This window comes from Struthio camelus, chromosome 3, assembly GCF_040807025.1.
Source record: "Struthio camelus isolate bStrCam1 chromosome 3, bStrCam1.hap1, whole genome shotgun sequence".
NCBI classification, from domain to species: domain Eukaryota; kingdom Metazoa; phylum Chordata; class Aves; order Struthioniformes; family Struthionidae; genus Struthio; species Struthio camelus.
Genome location: NC_090944.1, coordinates 65,083,672 through 65,095,918, shown reverse-complemented (window position 1 = coordinate 65,095,918; position 12,247 = coordinate 65,083,672).

The following is a 12,247-nucleotide window of genomic DNA, read 5'->3' as shown; positions in this document are numbered from 1 at the left end:
TCAAAAGTCATAATTCTGATTTCTGTGATCTGTATAGTCTGCCAGCTTAATCTCCACAGGCTATGAGAGACATGCTAACGTGCTGTGCTCTATTCAGGAAAAACACAAGTTGTTTTTTTTCCCTCTTGCAGCACTAGGTGTGTTTAATCTTGCAGTATGCTGGTGTGGAAAAGTCTCTTGCATGAGCTTTGGCCTTGCTACTCTCATTTTCCTCATTGTTAAGATTCAGCCAGCTCAAAGCCCCCGAAATTTGTGATTGTAGGAGCTGTCTCTGTGTCGTCTGCTGCAGCAGGGGTGAAGATGCAAGCGCTGGGCAAGGACATTGGAGGCCCTCACATGTGGCTCCCGTGGCTTCAGGCACTCAGGTAGGGTAAGGTACTCTTAGCTCCTGGAAACAGTAAGCAAGATTAACTTGCCCAGAGCTGGACTCAGAGAAGGAATAGCCCAGAGGTTGAAAGACTTTCTGGGGTGCAGAAAAGGCTCCTTGCTCCGCACGCCTGCAGGGTGGCCAGCAGCTATAGGTGGGACAGTTTTTCCTCACCTCCACGCAGAAAGCAGCACAAACACTTACACTTCTTAAAGAAGGGAGTGGGAATAGTCAGGTATAAGAATATCCCGAATGCCTCCCTTTGAGCCTATTAGCGTCTCATCCTGCATGGCAATTGGTGTCTGACATTTGCTTAGAAGATAAAGAAATATACTTTGTGTCACTTTCAGACTTGGGAGACTTTTTTAAACAACTATTTTCCTTATGAGAGTTAACAAACTGACGTAACTACGATGCATTCTCTCTCTAAATATAAGTTACGCTGCTTGCAGCTTGATGCTGGATCCTATCATCTGTCCTTAAGGCAACATCTACCCACTTATTGAGCTGCCCAATAGATTTGGTCTACCTGGGCCAAGCAAAGACCATGCAATTCATTTCACTCAGAAGTAGAATTTAAAGCAGAATTTAAAACTGCAAACCTAGAAAATTGATCTTAAAAAATCACTCAACTCTGTGAAAAGCTCATAAACCTAAGATTAAAGCTTTAAAATAAATGTAAAAGTCATCATCTATTGCATTATGCTTCTCAGTTATATCAGTTTAAAATTTTCACACTGAGATAATCAGAGCAGCCCAACTCCGTGTCAGTAATATTGCCTATCCTGATGTCAGCAAGCACAGCAACAAACCCTCTTAGATAGGAGGGCAGGTGCCAGCATTAGGTACTGAACTTGGAATCAATTTTCTTTCTGCAAGTGTAACTTTGTGCTTGTACTCCATGAATATATCACTGCGAACAGAGACAGCTGTACCCACATTTTGCAGAAGTAAGTAAGATGGAACCACTGACTTAGTAAATTCCTTTTTTACAGATGTACAGTACTTCTGCGCAGCTGTGACAGAGCAGGATTGAAGCAAAGCAGTGCAAAGCAGGGATAAAGTAAAGAAAAGGAGACCTTTAAGATCTGTCACAGTTTCTTATTCTGGAAAGGAAACCCGGTTTCTTCTCCCTTCCTGTTACCGGCTTCATGAGAAATTATTTTATGTTATGTTCAGCATTATCTTCTCAAAGGCTCAGACTACAGGCTGTAATTTCTCACTCCCTTATCACCCATGCAAGCAGGCTGATATTTGCAGCCCCATTTCTCATTCTTTCATGTGACAAGGGTCTACCTGGCCTTTAAATTGCCCCCAAGTGAGGTGGACTTGGAATATCCTTTGTAGATTCCCAAGAAAGGAAAAAAAAATATAGAGGAATTACTTTATCCTCTGAGTTAATAGAGGTAATTTCCAACACTGAATTATGGCATGTAAATGTACTCACCAAATATTTTCTTGAAATTAGAGAGGAAGAGAGGAGGGAAGAAGAAACATTTTCACAATAAAGAGAGCTGACTGCAGTAGCCAGCAGTTAATGCTCTGCTGACAGCTGGCTGAGGTGTCTGTACTTGTTCTAAAAACTCGCAAAAGGTAAATAAGCAAGATCTAATGTACCACTGAAGTAGCAGACAAACACTCTCTTCTACCCTTCCTTTTTTAATCTTATCATTAATAACATGAATACATATATTTTTTCCATATCAGAACACTTGAGCTGCAACCTGAAATTCCTTAACATTAGTCTATCACCACAAGATATAGTTAGTGGCTTCTTCTAACTCCAGGTTTACAACTCTCAAGACAGTTCAAGATCATGCTCTCAGTGGAGGTAACCCACATCGGAGGCAGATCTGCTCACTGCTGTGACCGCTTGTTGATTTTGGAACAAGCAGAGACATTTAGGCAAAAGTGCTGTGGTCGTCTCGTTCTAATGGCTTAGTTATCTGGCATGATGCCTGGCATCTTTTGATGCCTTGTTATCTTGCAAAAGCAGAACAGCTGCACACGTGATACAGTTTTCCAGTGAACAAGTCACAAGACTCTCTACTCGGAGATGTAACTGGCGAAAGACTGTTGAAATGCACTTAGAATTGTAATGACAACTTATCAGTGTTTGGAACAAAGTCATCCTTTTACTGATTAATTCACAGGCTCTGGGAAGAGTATTTGTTTGTGCAATATCTTTGCTTTTTTTTTTCCTTTTCTTCTAATGGTGATCTGTAAAAAGGGAATGTTAAGAACAGCACAGCCATGGACTTCTGAATTTAGCTCTGTTATCAGATAGGTTTCTCAGGAGGTTAACAGATAAAGGCAAAACATGGCTTTTCTCACCAAAGAACACTTGCTTTGACATGCACAGCTTTGAGAGATAAGCTGCCTCTGCATGTCATCATGTACACACCCATCATCTTTATATTACAGTTTAGTTGCCCACGGGCTAGCCAAGTCTAAAATGTGGGCACCAGCCCATCTGCGACCATGCAGAAAAGGAAGCTCTTTGGGACTCTTCAGCTGTATTGAGATTCCCGTGCGTGGGAGCGTGGGTTGGAAGAACAGCTCCAGATGAAATCACAGCTAGCTTTTCTCAGCGAACAAAGACAGACCCTGTGTTTTAAGCAGCAGTCAATACTTAAAGATCCCTTCCTCAACCCCAGGCAAAAAATAAAGATTCCCAACCCACAGTACTCATCAGTAGATATTCAGCTGATGGACTGCAGTCTCTTAAAAATTATGCTCTAAGAAAATAGAGATGATAGGCAGAGGAGACTCGATATCAGATAAATTTACATGTGCAGAAGAACTTTTCTGTCCAACAGACCTGAATCACACTCTCCGAGGACACACAGCTCCACATCTTTCCAAAACAAGACACAACACAGCTTCTTTCAAACAGAGGAATGACTCACAGGGTGCCACTGTCACCACGTCTGGCCGTGAGTCCCTCAGAAGTCACAGTGACATGCTCTCTTGCTTTGAACACTAGACAACAAAAGTGAGAGCAATTTTCACACTTTGGGCTGCAGAATGGCACATGGTTTGTGTTTGTATTTAATCCAAGTGGTACCACAGAGCGGTTTATATAAGCTCACATAGATGATAATGCAAAGTCCCCTATGGCGGACTAAAAAAAAAGCCAGAAGCAATCCCTCCCCTCCAAAAGCCCGTGATAAGGAGTATAGTAGCAAGAGCCAATTCAGAACAGCTCCCCCACTAGAAGAGCCTCATATCTGGAAACCTGACCAGTCCCAAGTCTTGCTTTGTTTGCAGACAAATCACTGACAGAAAAAAAGGACAAAAAAAAAGTTTTTGAAAAGGTGGATTAGAGACTAGGAGCATTAAACCAACACTTGCCTTGGCTAGAAGAGGAAGTGTACCAGAAAGATAAGTCTTTGAGTTTTCTCTGTGGCACTCATCTCCTGCATGGGGAAATCCCTCAGGCCTATACTATGTGACAATACTATGGTTACCACTAGGTTATCAAAAGTTTCTGATTTTAAGGAGTGCTTTTCTTTTCCGGTCCAGCTACAACACAGAATGAATGAACACCCTCCTCCACACTAAATTCAGCCTCCCTTAGCATATATAGGGATGTTTGCCACCTTGGGGAAATGAGCCCATTGTGCGTTTGTCAGCCTTTTGAAGTTATATTTCTGAACAGGAAGAGCGCTTACTTTGCACGGGCTCCACAGGACAGGGATGAACATTTCTCTGTGCAGAAATCCCTGCTTTGCTCACTGCTCAGGTTACAATCCTTCAGCTTTTACCCTATCTGAACCTGAACTCATCTACCATCCCCGCTCATGACAGATGGTTTACGCAACATCTTTCACAATGTGGGCACTCAGCCCTTAGACTTCAGAGAAAAATCCAAAGAGCCTCTGGTATCCAGAGACAGCATATGCAGGGTCATAGCACACAAAGCCCTCTGCTTTGTAACCAGTCACAAGCTTCCCGCCGTGTCCAACATGTAATCTCACTCTTGCTAAGCTCCTGATCCTTTTCATTTTGGTCCATTTTAGCAATTGACTTCACTTTTTATTCCAGTTACAAATACTGAACATTACATTCTAGTTTCTCTGCTGAAAACCCTCTGCTTGCTGACCATTATCTTTCAAAGGTAAATTGCCTGCAGATGGCCAGTGTATGATTATGAAAGATTAAACAAGCAGTAAGGGAATAGCTGTAGGAATTTGAAATGCCGGTGCTGATGGTGCATACAATCACGGCTTTATGATTGGAGAGAGCAGAACATCAAATTGAATTTTGAATGCTCTACAGCCTCAAATGATTTTACATGTCTCAGCAGTTTTCTGCCAGTGTCTCACAGTGGTTCAAGAAATGAAAGGGATGCTTTTCTTCCTAACAATATTTGCAGAAATAATATTCTTGGTTCTACTTCCTTTACCTCCTTAAAATTCTGGTAATTGCTAAATACTAGAAATATACTGGAATTTTTCAAGCAACACCCAACTGAAAATGATCCTTGAGGCTCCTGTTCCCTAAATTTGCAGGCTCCCTAAAAACTAGGAATAAATGAATTCCTGCTAAGCTTAAATAAAGCCAACATCCTTCTCAACATCCAAGTCAGGCGCCTTAAAGGTGCACAGAACAGCAGCTGTCACAGAAAATCTATCCACTCACAGTTTAAAAAGAAAGCAAACAAACAACTCTTGCATCTGTAGGATTAGTGACAGTAATTTCCACGAAACTTGGTTTGCTCATTACCTCCTCTGACATCCATACAACATGACAAGCTGAGCAAAATCAATTCTGCTTTTTGCCGAGTTATGCAGCAGCTGATTCTCTCTGGAACGTATTGACTGACTGATCACGTTTTCATTTGGGTTTTTTTGACATTTTGGCTAGGCAAATTTTACTGAAGTCCTCCAAAATAATACATATTAGGCCAAAGACTAAGCTTACAATTGAAAATTGGGAGGTAATGGAAGTTGCCTTTCCTCTAGAGTGAGAAAGCTCATTGAAAGTTTATTGGTGCTAACTCAAACAAGGTCTTTCAGAGCTTTTTTTTTTTTTTTTGCCTTTCTCCCCACTCGAGCTCTCCTTATACAACCTTTGAAAATCCTTTGACAGCATGCAAGCTAGAATGATAACCACATTAATGAGAATTACAGAACTTAAATAGACTTTGTAGGCTTTTCTATGCAAACTTGTTTCAAAGAAACGGAGGTACATACTAATTAAGACCATAAATTGTTCACTGCCATTTGAACACTTTACTGTTGAGAAGACAAAGGAAGTAATTTATATTTATGTACTAAAGATCGATTTTGTTCACTTGCACTGAAAAAAACTTACCCCAAAATATGTCTGATCAATACAAGTAAGTTGCTTAGATTGTTAGTCCCATTGGACCAGCCACTGGCTTATTTCTAATGAAAAAGTTTCCAAAGAATTTTCTTAGGATTTTACAGTCCAGAAGGAGGGGACTGCAAACTGCAGTTGCAAGAAGCAGCTGTACATACTGAAAGGACATATGCTAAGATCTGAGCAGGATTGCTTTTTTCTTTTTGCCAATATTTAACCCCAATAAACTGCAGGAATTTTCCAAGTATGTAAAATTCAGACAAGAGTGATGTGGAATTATTAATATTGGAAGACAAACACTGTATTAGGATATGAAATATAGTTTATGTCACGCACATAATCTGAAACTCACAGCTCACTGCTGACTCCTAATGAGGTTTTGTGATTGTGCCAGAAGGTTTCCCCAACAAGGGAGTACAAATCTGAGCCATTTATCACATACTAATACATAAAACAAACTGTTTGACACAGCTTCTTCAGAATCTAATATTGTAATATTAATTTTGACAACCATAATCTTGAGGTAAATAATACTGAACATAGTACGATTAGCAGCCATAATTTCCATTTGGCTCCATTTGACTCAACTCTAAACCAGAAAACAAGTAACTATGAAATTTTCTGCCAGGCAGTCCAGGAGATGAAGTTAAACAGAGGGTACGCCTCTTCATTTTGAAAAAAAAATCTGAACTTCTTGAGACATGCAGAGTTGGGCCTGAAGAAATACCGTTTCCAGGGAAGTCAGTATAAACACCTCATATCAGTTTAACTGTAAACTATAGAGGGTGACTTTATTAGAAGAACAGGGAAGAGTTTTCCAAAGCCTCTGATTTTTCATACTGCACCACTTAGGGTCGGAAGAAAAATGGATTCCTGTATAACAAATATGTTGTTATTGCCAAACATCACTCTTAGAAATCAGAGGCAACAAGCATCTGGTGGTTTATCGACACTATGTCCAGTCAAAGATTTTTTTTTAATCACATCTTTTCTTTTAACTTTTATTCTTGAGGGCTTTTCTTAGTGTAGCTTTAAACACCCATCTTCATCGTAGCTTTAATCACTCAACATAGCTCCTTCAGCTTGTTTTAGGAAGCTGTTCTAATTTGATAGGTAATGATTCCAAATTTATCTTCTGACTATATTTTTTGTTAATCAGTTTAACATCACTGATGTCAGAATATCCTTCGGGATTCCTTGACTACTCTATGGGACTCAAGCCTTTCAGATACTCAGGGAAACTCACAGCTATGAGCAGTTAGTGTGATTTTGCCTACTTACATAAAGCCTTTTTTTTTGCCTCAAATAATCTTTCAATGTTTCAGACATTCTTGCCAGCCCCTCAGGACTGCTTACTCTTCCCACAATTCCTCCAGTTTGCTATTATGGATTGAAATTAAATGAGCCTCAGCACTGGAGGGGTGTGTGGGAGAAGCAGATACAAGACAAATATGAAGAATGCATAGAAAGTTGCCGGTGGTTTTATATGCTCTGTTATGCACCTAACAGAAGATTGCAGATAGCACTCCAGCCCTCAACTTAAAAGGTCCCGTGAGAACAGTCACAAACGATGGTTTATCAACTGTCCTGAAAATGCACAGATCAGAAAAGTGGCAGTAATGGCTGTCATAAATTGTTACCTAAGGAGACTGCCAGAAACTAATTCAGGACTGGAGACTTCAATGAACATACAATGTACTCTATATACACAGGATAAATTAATCCTTATTTAATAAATATATTTTGCAGTCAAGTAGAAGCTTAAGTAAACCCTGGTTGCTATGCAATTGAGCTTTTCAGCAAACCATGATCTTTCTTGACTAAAAAAAAAAAAGAAAAAAAACCAATCATTTTACAAGAATTATCTTGACTGATCCAGGTAACACATGTGACGTCCTAGCTACTGCTGCAGTTCCCAGGGCACACATTAGAGCCCTCTTTCCAACACAGCAGCACGTAAGAAGCCACTAATTCTGGCTTGCACTCCACATTTGACTTTCTCTCCGACCTGTAGGTGCACATTGTGCTGCATTTTGGTGATCCTGTTCATTATGCTCCTGCTCAGAGACCTGTTGGATGTTGCGTGCTCCACGGCAGGAGAGCACCGGTGCATCCCATGCTGTACATCAGCGGGGAGGCCTCATGTGGGAAAGGCAGATGTGCATCGAAAGCACTTCTGACTCCTAGGTTAGACATAGCATCTTTTCAACTTCCAACTCATCTCTCTAGTCTTCTGTCTTTTTATGGCATGCATTTTTAGTCTCGCTTCTCCCCTGCTGTTGTTCTCTTTGTGTCTTCATAAAAGGTTACCTGGTGTTTGAAATGTACATATTGAGGAAACATCCATGTAGAGGGCTACAGTGCGTCCTTACATGACTGAAAAGGAAGAGAAATACCCTTTTGTATAAGGAATATACTCCTTGCCTTATCTTATGAGAAGCAAGATGAGAATCAGATGCTATATAATTCCATGGCATGTAAATGTAAAAGGCCATATTTTCCAGAGCTACTGCATATGTTTGAGGTGTTCTTATGTGTTTGAGCTAATTTTTAAAATCAGAAAAATCATTTGTGTTCATTTCCTGTTACATTTAAATGTCAATTGTCAGAACAGATTTAGCTACTCATTTAACTAAGAAAAGAGTCTGCACATAAGTATTTAAGCTTTCAATTGCATTTCTATTAAAGATAGTCATATCTCTGGGGCGCTAAGGCACTCATTCATGAACTTCTTAAGGAACAAATCCTCTGTTTGAATAATTGCAAATGAAAAGTTAAAATTGGAAATTCAATTGCAGTCTAAGTTTTCACTGCAGGCCACAATGTTCTAACAGCCTGAATATTAGAAAACACTGAAAAATCTACATAGCAATGAAATCTTCATGGAGAAAGGAAACTTAAGATTCAGCACAATTGTTTCTCTTTTATATTAAAACACATCTTGCTGGAATTTGTAATTGCACCATCGTAACCGTATGTTAACTATTTTGGCAAAATGAGCAGTGTTTTCAAACCACATAGTCTTGAAATCAAATAAAAAAAACCCCTCCAACAACAACAAAAAGACAAAAAGATGAAAAGCTACCACTTGGTCCCATAGTAAAGACAGGTCCCATCACAGTCACTATGTGGTAACCAAATAGAAGTAAACTTAGATAAACTGTTGGATCTAACCCTTAAGTGCCAGCCTTTAATCCACAGTTAATTTGAAAACATTTTAGCCTGAGTACCTAATATTCAGTGGTTTACAGAATGCTTTCATTAACTCCAGCAGCATCTTCAACCTATATGCACTCCCAACGTGGGGTAAGAAGACGAATAAATATCAAAGTAAGTAAACTGGAACCTAATGCCAATTTCTTTTTGTAATAAAGAGTAGGAACTGTGTTTTGGATGGAGTAATTGAAAGAAATATATAATCCCAAAAGTTGTTGTAGAAAATAGGAATACAATAACTGAACTGTAGCAGCAGATCACACTGTGGCAATTTTTTCTTTCTTTCTTTTTTTTTTTTTTGATCCCCTCCAAGCATATAAAGCAAGCAGAAATAGTGAGTTCTAGGGATGAGATATGAACATTGGGAGATTGTCTGCCTTTAATGACAGTCATTTTAAAGTAGGAAAGATGAAAATAAAGATGTTTTATTGCTACTGGGATTAGAGTCCAGTTCTTACATACTAGGACTCCAAAAGCAGCAAGGATCATTGGAAGACTTTTTCATTTGTAAGCTAAATCAGCCTAATAGATAGGGAGCACAGAATGCTGTAAATTGATGGGGTGAATAAAAAATGGAAAATATTTGTGATGGAAGGGACCTTAACATTTCTTAATGTTTTACTGATTTCTGGGCTTGTGTTTTAAGCTGGAATTTCAGTTTTGAATTTCAGGACAAGATAATCTTGAGGAAAGAAAAGTAGGTCTTAAAATTCATACCAATGAAATTCCTACAGATTTAGGAAGGTTTAAAACTAAGACACACAGCAGTGGGGCCCTAAACAGTCTTTTAAGCACTACTTTTCATATCTGCAAAGCAATAATAAAAGTATTTGGCATGAGGAAAAGACTATTATACATTTCCAAAAGGACAGCTCAAGAAAGTCAGAGTGGAAAGAGGGCCAGGATACATGTTTTCTATCAAGAGCAATGATCTAATTATCTAATTATTGTGGAAAATCAGGTCAGAACCAGACTTACTTCTTTGGAGGGTATGGAGAAGTAATGCTTCACAGGACAGGACACTAAATAATAAGCATCTCCCTCTTCCTCCACACATGAACACCTATAATACACATTCCTCTTTCTGATGGCAATTACTTTACCCATTTGAAACGCTATTGGCTTTGAAAGAGCCAGAAAGATTGTTCCTGGAGAATCCACCCTATGCTTAGCACTGTAACTACTGTCCTCTTTCCCAGGGCAGGCTTCTGGGAACGCAGTCAGTGCTGACTAAATACTTCATACACACACAAATCCCACATGACCTGATGTAGAGAGGTACTAATCAGTTCATGCTCAAAGTTCGCAATCTGCAGAAAAATATAGCTGCTTTTATACTTGGGGGAAAAGTAATTTCATCAGAAAATTTTGAAAGAGAAGCTAGAATTATTTATGCTGAAGAAATGACTTCCAGCTTTTTAAGTTTCTTGGCACCAGTGGCTTGTTTCATGTCTATGTTGCCATCATTAAATATTTTTATAAGCCTTCAGAACTTGGGAAGCATAAGCCATGCAGATAAAATCAAAATAGAATTGAAAGACTATGCATCTGGTTTATGTTCTGTAGTATTAAATATTCACATCTGAGCAAAAAGCTCAAATGACCAAAATAAACCATTGTAATTGCAAAAGTTAGCTCCATTTTATCTTTCAGATTGTAGATATCTGCAACAGAAATATCAAGATTTATCTGCATGGAATATGAACGGAAATGCCTGCATGTGAAAGCACCAGAAGAAAAAACAGAAAGCAAGAGTTAAAAACAATGGCATATAGCAATAGATAACCAAATACTTGATGAACAGCAATCAAACCTGTAAACACAGAGGAATGTGTCATCATCAGGAGGCAGGTCTTCTCATCTAGATGTATATAAGGTGGTGGAAACAAGGCTACATCACATGTGCTGTTTCAACTCCTGTTATCCTAACAGGAAGTCAAATTACAGCCATAAAGATACCCCTAAAAAAGAAATAAAGACAGTAGGCAGCAAGGTTCAGAGGCGAAAGATCACCCCATGGTAACTGTTGACTGCTAACAGGCATCTAAAACCTGTCTAAAATCAGATTTCTGTCACCAGTTAAGAATAGCCCCAGAGATGCAGTGAGGACTCGGGAGCTGAAGCTGCTCCTGGCCTGACCACATCGGCTGCCTCTGAGTACATGTCCATGAGTGAGTGAAAACTATGAGACAATAAGTGTGACTGAAATCTGTTTTGTTCAAAGTAAGTATCTCCTTCTTCTACCATAAAGTCACACATAGAGGTTTTTTACATTAATTCTCTGCAAGATTTCTGGTAGTAGGTGATCCATTCTATTTAAAATGAAAGAAGTGAGAGCCTCCTTGTACTAAGGACTGATGATTAGGGGACTGGAGCATCTCTCCTATGAGGAAAGACTGTGAGAGCTGGGCCTATTCAACCTGGAGAAGAGAAGACTGAGAGGCGATCTCATCAATGTGTACAAGTATCTGAAGGGGGAGTGTCCAGAGGATGAGGCCAGTCTCTTCTCCGTGGTGCCCAGCGACAGGACAAGAGGCAACGGGCACAAACTGAACCACAGGCAGCTCCATCTGAACCTGAGAAAAAACTTCTTTGCTGTGAGGGTGACAGAGCACTGGCACAGGTTGCCCAGAGAGGTGGTAGAGTCTCCTTCCCTGGAGATATTCAAAACCCGTCTGGATGTGATCCTGGGCAATATGCTCTAGGTGACCCTGCTTGAGCAGGGAGGTTGGACTAGATGATCTCCAGAGGTCCCTTCCAACCTAAAGGATTCTGTGATTCTGTGATTCTGTGACACTTTTTAAAAGAACCCGAAAATAACATGCACTTGCCTGATGCCAGCTGAATATACAATGCATTAGTGATAAGCAGTGAGGAACCTCTGCTGCTGCAGACACTTGTGCTAATTACTCCCCCTCTTCCGTCTTTATCCGTGGCAGAAGCAAAAAAGAAATGGAATCGATCTCTTAACTGCCTTGACTGAAAAACGTTTAAGAAGAAACTACTTTAATTAAAGCAGGATGAGCAGCAGCATTTCTTCGGACAAAACTGCACACCCATCAAAAGGAGCATCTGTTGCTCGATCACAGAGTTCACAGTAATTAAGAACAGAAGACGAGGAACTCCGGTGGGAAGGTACTGAGCAAGGCTTAAGCTGCGCTATCACCTACAAAGATGTCAGAAAAATGAGCAGAAAGTTTAGTCTGGACAGAGAAGACTGACCTGAACCTGAAAGGAAGATTTGGGAGTCACTAGCATTTTTGGAAATTACTGACATTTTGGGAGTCATTAGCAGTGAAATGGTAGAGGACTTATAAACAAGACTACCCACAGATA